The sequence below is a fragment of the Capsicum annuum genome, chromosome 3, assembly GCF_002878395.1.
Source record: "Capsicum annuum cultivar UCD-10X-F1 chromosome 3, UCD10Xv1.1, whole genome shotgun sequence".
Classification (NCBI taxonomy): domain Eukaryota; kingdom Viridiplantae; phylum Streptophyta; class Magnoliopsida; order Solanales; family Solanaceae; genus Capsicum; species Capsicum annuum.
The window spans coordinates 33,377,084-33,384,354 of NC_061113.1; positions in this window are offsets into that span (position 1 = coordinate 33,377,084).

The window sequence follows — 7,271 nt, forward strand, 5'->3', positions numbered from 1 at the left end:
TCAGTAGTAGTTCAGTCTAACCGAGTATTCAGTTTAGACCTCAGTAAACTCTATCAGTTAAAAGAATTCAGTAGAATTCTGTCAGTTAACAGAACTCAATGAACTCAGTTTGGTTCAACTAAATAGTAATCTCAGTAACCATTCAGTCTAGCCTAGTACAGACTAGAAAATAGCGAAGTGTCAATTCAGTTGGGTGTAGGATTTAGCACTGAGAGAACCTAAGGATGGGGACTCACCTGCTAGTATAGGGTGTGATCCTTAGAAACAATCCTTGTGTTCCAAAACTACGTAGCTAGCGTAGGTTAAGATATCTTCCTGGTAGATACTATTAGGGTTGATATATCTTATTTGAGTTTTTCCTATCAGTGAGGGTAGATGAAAGAGTTTCATATCAGAGGGGGTCAACTCACAATTTGTCTATTCCAGTGGAACGATATTGACACCCTTGGTATCAGAGCCTAAGGTTCAACAGTGTCCTAGGAAGTCTGAAAGTCGAATCTAGTGTGTTGCGCGCCATACTTATGGACGTGAGGCTATGTGATGTTTTAGGAACATTTTCCCTTCTTTTAGTATTCATATCGTGCGAGTGAGCATCATCTCTAGTTATACTCTCTTTCTAATCCTAATATTTCTTTCTTTTATAGAATATGCCTCTAAAGAGGACTTAGGAAAGAGGAACGAGAGACCAGTCAGCCCCTTAGCCCGTCCATGCAGATCCTTTGGGCAAGCATGTCTCTCATGCGGAGTTCAAAGCAGCCTTCACTACCCTATCTCATTTTATAGCAGCCTAGAATGAATGCCCAGCTACAGTTCTAGTCAACCCAGTGACCAGTACTACTACCTCCAGGATTTGGTACTTCACCTGAATGTACTCTCCATCGTTTACCAGGTCTAAGTCTGATGAGGATCCTTACAAATTTCTTGATCAGGTGTAGAAGTTTACCGATATCATAGGGTGACTGCTGTTGAGAGCGCTGAGTTAGCCACCCATCAGCTACAAGATGTAGCCCATACGTGGTTTAAGTAGTGAAAGGTAGACAGGGATGCAGATGCAGAGCCTATAGAATAGGAAGAGTTTGCTATAGCCTTCTTAGATAGATTCTTTCCCTTAGAGCTGAAAGAAGCCAAGGTGTTAGAGTTCATCAATCTCAGGCAAGGTAGTATGAGTGTAAAAGAGTATTCCCTCAAGTTCACTCAGTTACCCAGGTTATCTCCCCATGTATTAGCAGATAATAGATCTAGAATAAACAAGTTTGTGTCTGGGGTATCGGGTAGAGTGGTTAAGGAGTGTAGGACTGTGATGTTGATTAGCGAGATGGACATATCTAGGCTTATGGTCTATGCTCAATAGATTGAGAAACAAAAACTTAAGAAGAAGAAGAGACAAAATAAGAGAGCCAGAATAGGTATCTTTAGTTTTGCCTAGCCAAGGTCAGTGGGTGATAACCGTTCTTAGTTTAGTCAGAAGTTTTCAGCCCCAGTTCCATCTTCAGCTAGTACACCTGTACGAAGGTTCAGGAATGACAATCATTATGAGGTGCCAAGCTCTAAAACCCAGAGTAGTACAAGTGGTATTTGTACTAATCCGTTTGCGAAGAATGTGGTAAGAATCATAAAAGTATGTGTAGGGCCGACAGTGATATGTGTTTTGGATATGGTGAGTCAGGTCACAGAGTTCAAGACTGTCCTAAGGTTGGTCCATGAAGTAGCATAGTCGTCCTTCAGCTCAGTCTGGTTGCCCGAATTAACAGGGTTCCACTCTTAGTGGCGCCAGTGGGCGGTGCCCAAATAGGCTTTATGCACTTCAGTCCATACTAGATCGGGAAAGTTCTCCTGATACGGTCACTGGTACGTTACAGGCCTCCCATAATTATATGTTATGTCCCATTTGATCCAGGAGCTACTCCATGTTTTGTAATTCCTTGTATAGTAGTTAACTTTAAGGTCAGACCAGATATTAACAAAATCTTTCTCAGCCTCTACCCTTGTGGGTTAGTCTATCATAGCCTGACGGGTATACAGGAACTGCCCGATTATGATATCTTAGGAAGTTAGACTTTTAAATTTCAGTAGTAATATTAGTATGTGTAGAAAAATAATGCGTGGGAATGATGCCCAACCCGTCTTTATCTCAGTTCAAAGCTGGTGCTTCTGTCATCACGATACCTATGCATGCTTTAAGTCTTAGCTCTATGAACAAAGCTTATATTCATACACTTTCCACAGAGCCGTGTGTATTTTTAGTTCTTAGTATGAGGAGCTCCAGTTCACTCAGCAGTACGAATTATATTTCGTGAAATCATGAACTCCAAACTCAGGTCATGCAACTCATAAATTCTTCACTCATGCCTTACTGTGTGTTTAGTCCCAGTTACCGTATCTCAGTCACAGTCTTAGTTATAGTGTCAATCTCAGTCCCAATCTCAGTCGAGTAATCAGATCAGAAACTCAGTTTAGTTTCAGGTTTGCTTGACCATAGCGTATAGTTACCAGTTATTCAATTATTATTATTTCAATTTCTCAATTTACAGAATATTTTAGAAACATGTTATACGCTTGGTCTTGAATTCTCAAATAATACAGACTTTTTTTTCACGAATTCATGCTTAGTTATCTCATGTTACCCAGTCAGTCCTTACCTTGTGTACATGACACTCTATAGTTTTAGTCCATTATTCAGACTAAGTGCAGTTAAGTCTTACATGCCAGTATTCAGACTAAGTGCATTATTCAGACTAAGTCCATTATTCAGACTAAGTGCAATTAAGTCTTACATGCCCAGTATTCAACTATCAAGCATTTAGTTAATCAGATAAGTTAGTATGCTTATGGATTCGTATGCAGCGCCCATGTGAATATTTTTTTGTGTAATCCCAGGTAAGATGTTGTACTAAGGTGGAGAGTATAGTTGAGAATAAGTTTTCATTATGAGTTAGTCCGTAAAGCCAGTAATTTAGTATTAACAGTCAAAAAAATAAGTTTGTGTTGTGTGGTTTTCACCTTTCCATCTAGTCGCTCTGTCCGAATGTCTCATGAATTAAATTATTCCAAAATGGAGCAATCAGGTAGTGCGTGTTCAGCTCAATTCATGTATCATGTTTCAGTTTTAGATCCCAGATATTCAGTCATGATTTAGTTTGTAGGTCCCTTGTGCATCGCCACAGTTTTCCTCAGTATCTCAGTCGAGTTAGCATTCTTTGAGGGACATAATGTCCCAAGAAGGAGATGCACTATAACCCCAAGCTTTTATGTCCTAAACCTCCCAGTTCTATTCACATAACAAATTCAGTTTGAAGTAGTGGGTACTCATAAATTGACCCTCAAGTTCCAATCTCTGCGGTATTCAAGAGGCTCAATTCAGTGCACGATATTTAGTTCATGTACCACATTCCAGTCTCAGTCATGTTCTCATGTTCCCGTTTATGCATACTCTAAAAATGATCTTGAGTTCATCAGTATTTTTTAGTTTAAGTAATAGTTTTTCCATGAACCTACTTAGTTTTATGTTTAGATTTCAGTTAAAAAATTGGTATTAGTTACCATTGCATGTTCAGTTATACGTTCATGAGCTAGTTCAGTCACGTATCCATGCATCAAATATGCATGTTCAGTATATAGATGCATTTTATCAGTAATCCCATCATGCATTCATGAATTATGTTCAGCTATACTTATGCATTCGATATGCATATTCAGTAGGATAATTCAAAATACCAGTAATATCAGTCATATAGTCATGTTCCAGATGTTCATGTCCAGTAAGTAAGTCAGTCTCTCAATATTCTCAGTCTCAGCAGTCTCATTCAAGGACGAATGTTTCCAAGGTGGAGATAATGTAAGATCTCACAAAATCCTAAGCTTAATTCAATCCTTTAGGCTTGTCAAAGGGTACCAGACTTAGTGTCATTTTAGCCTACAAAGGTTGGAAATCTTATTTTGCGACCTTTACATCCATTAAATGTTGATGTTTAGATTGATTCATGATCAGGAATGTCTGTAGATGTTTCTAGACGAGTTTTGGATTTTTTGAATTTCATTTGAAGCTCCTTTGGAATCTTAAAATAGTGGATCAATGTGATCTTGGCGCGCTGCGTTGACTATCGTGTTGATTAATATTTTCCCCAGCTACTAGTGTCCAATTTCAGTAAATCAACACGAATATGGCACGACGCGTTGGCTATCACATTGATGCCATCGACGCATCGCGTCGACTTGCACGTCGGTAGCCCATTTTTCAGTCATTAAAAAACCGCGTCCTTGGGGTATTTGGGTCTTTTCCCCCAACCTTCAGCCCCTAAAAATATGAAATTCAGCCCTAATTCACAAAAGTATACTCACATTCTCTAGAAATCTCTCAAGTACAAAATTCTAGTTGTTCAAATTTCAAATCAAGAACTCAAGAATACACCATCAAGTTTTAAGAATTCAAGCACTAAGGTATGTGAAGTATTTATCCAAGGGTTCCTTTCACCCTTGGAGTCCAAGAAACCATTTTTAAACTTCAAGTGTATGAATTTCATGAATTCCATGTTGAGTTTGATAATATTCATATTTATAATGACAAATTAAGTTTCAAATCCATACTTCATGATAAGTTTCATGTGGGGTAAATATATTTATATGTGTTATCATGTAAAATCATGCTAAAACTTTCAAATTATAAATTTGGTATTTTGAATTGTATGCTCACATGTTGATTGGTGTTATGTGCATATTTTATGCCTTTCAAGTGATTGTTGAATTAAGCATATGAGTTGAATAGTGGAATTATATCATGTTAGTATATATTCAAATTCATGCCATGCAAGTGTTTGTTAAAATGCCCCAATGAATAAATGATGATCAAGTTTATAGTTTACATGTTTCATGTTTATGCCATATCACTTAATTTATTCTATTGAGTCCTGGGGTTACTTGTACTCGACAATTTAGCTGATTACCTAGAGCCATGGTCAGTCATAGAATAGTATCAGTTATGTCATGATCAATAGTACTCTCAGTCAGTTACAGAACTCAAGAAAAATTAGTAGATTCAGTAGTAGTTCAGTCTAACCCAGTATTCAGTTTAGACCTCAGTAAACTCTATCAGTTAAAAGAATTTAGTAGAATTCCGTCAGTTAACAAAACTCAGTGAACTCAGTTTGGTTCAACTAAACAATAATCTTAGTGAGCATCAGTCCATCCTAGTACAAACTAGAAAATAGTGCAGTGTTTATTCAGTTGGGAGTAGGATTTAGCATCGAGACAACCTAAGGATGGGGACTCACTTGCTAGTATAGGGTATGATCCTTAGAAGCAATCCTTGTGTTCAAGAATTACGTAGCTAGCGTAGGTTGAGATAGCTTCATTCCAGATATTATTAGGGTTGATATATCTCGATAATATTAGGGTTTATATATCTCATTTGAGTTTTTCCTATCAGCGAGGGTTCACAAAAGGGTTTCCTATCAGAGAGGGTTAACTCACAGTTTGTCTCTACCTATGGCATAGTATTGACACCCTTCTAACTGGGGTTAGAGGTTAGACCCTAATTAGTTTAGAGAGGGGTATGTTGGTTAGATGATTACCTCACATAGTCTTAGTTTCAGTCTCAGTCTCAGTCTCAGAGTAGAACTCAGTTCAGTTCTACAAATTTAGGACTATCAGATATAGTCACCCAACTCAACTCAGTACAAAACTCAGTATAGTTCCTTATAATTCAAAACTGTCAGATACAGTTATCCAGTTATCCATAGTACATTATCAGTTATCCAATAAATTAGTTGATTAGTTTTTAGACTCAGTGTTCAGTGTTATCATGATTTCAGTTACGGTATACGTATTCATGAATGTACTCTTATTCAAAGATACTTATGTTATGCAGTTATTATTGTTCATGCATATGAACGTATGCATTTTATCCTACCTCACTGAGCATGCCAGTACATTCAAAGTACTGACATATTCTTTTTCCACTATGATGTCTTGTATCATAGGTTTTGACATACGAGCTCTTGAGCACCCTCAATAGATCAGACTTTCAGCATTCAACATAGTGGTGAGTCGTCTTAGTTTGAGGACATGATTACTAATTATATTATTTTAGTTTATGTCAGTATACGGAGTTAGTTGGTGACTTGTCCCATCAACTCCATAGTTCAGACAGTTTGAGGCTTCCCAGACTAGAGTGTTTTCAGATAGTTATTCAGATTTCAGTACTTTATTGAGTTTTGGTATTTAATATCGCATTTAGTATTATTCAGTATTATTTTGAGATTGAAACTTATGGAATATTTCCACCTAATTCCACATATTATTCAGTATTATTGTTCAGTTATTACAGCAGGTACCAGTCATGGGTTAACTGGTGGTCCCTCGGGATTATGAGCACCGTGTAGCATCTGGGGTATAGACTTAGGGCATTACAAGAAAAAATATTCATTATTTCTCTCAAGTTACTCAAGAACAAAACCCTAGGAGATCTAATTTCAATTCAAGGTTCAAGAAATTCACCCATCAACCTTTATTATTTCAAGAATCAAGGTATTTGAAGTGTTCATCCAAGGGTTTCCTTCCACCCTTGGAGTCCAAGAAACTCTTTTAAACTATAAGTTAGTTGATTTCATAGATTTCATGATGTATTTGAATGTAATCTTGATTATGATGTCAAACGGGTTCTCAATTCCATGATTTATCACAAGTTCCGTGAAAACTAGTTAATTGTGGATTGAATAATGTGAACTTCATGTTGAAATCCTTGAATTACAAGTTGAATGTAGTATCCATGATAGTATTACATATTTATTGATATGTTGAATGCCTATGCTGCCCAAGTGTTTGTCTAAATGCTTATCTGAATTGACTAGTGCAAGTATTATGTGATTTTATTCATGCACAAGCCCATGTATATCAAATGTTTGACAAAAATGCCTAAATGAATGCATTATTGGTAAGAAAGTACTATTATGCTATTAAAGTCATACAGTGTTTTACTTTTCATGCTATCGAGTCTTGGGTTTATTCAATACCCAAAAATTTAGTTGTTTACCTAGAGCTACAGTAGTTATAGAATAGTCCCAGTAGTTTCACGAATAGTGTTACCCAGTAATCAATCCTAGTTTTAGTTCAGTACTCAGTTCAGAACTTAAGTAAACCCAGTTTGTTAACAGAATTCAGAAGTATTTCGTCAGTCAGCGGGACTCAATAAACTCAGTTCACTCCAGTTAGACAACATGATCAGTAACAGTTCAGTCCAACCTAGTATAGTTTAAAAATAAGTTCAGTGTCTATTC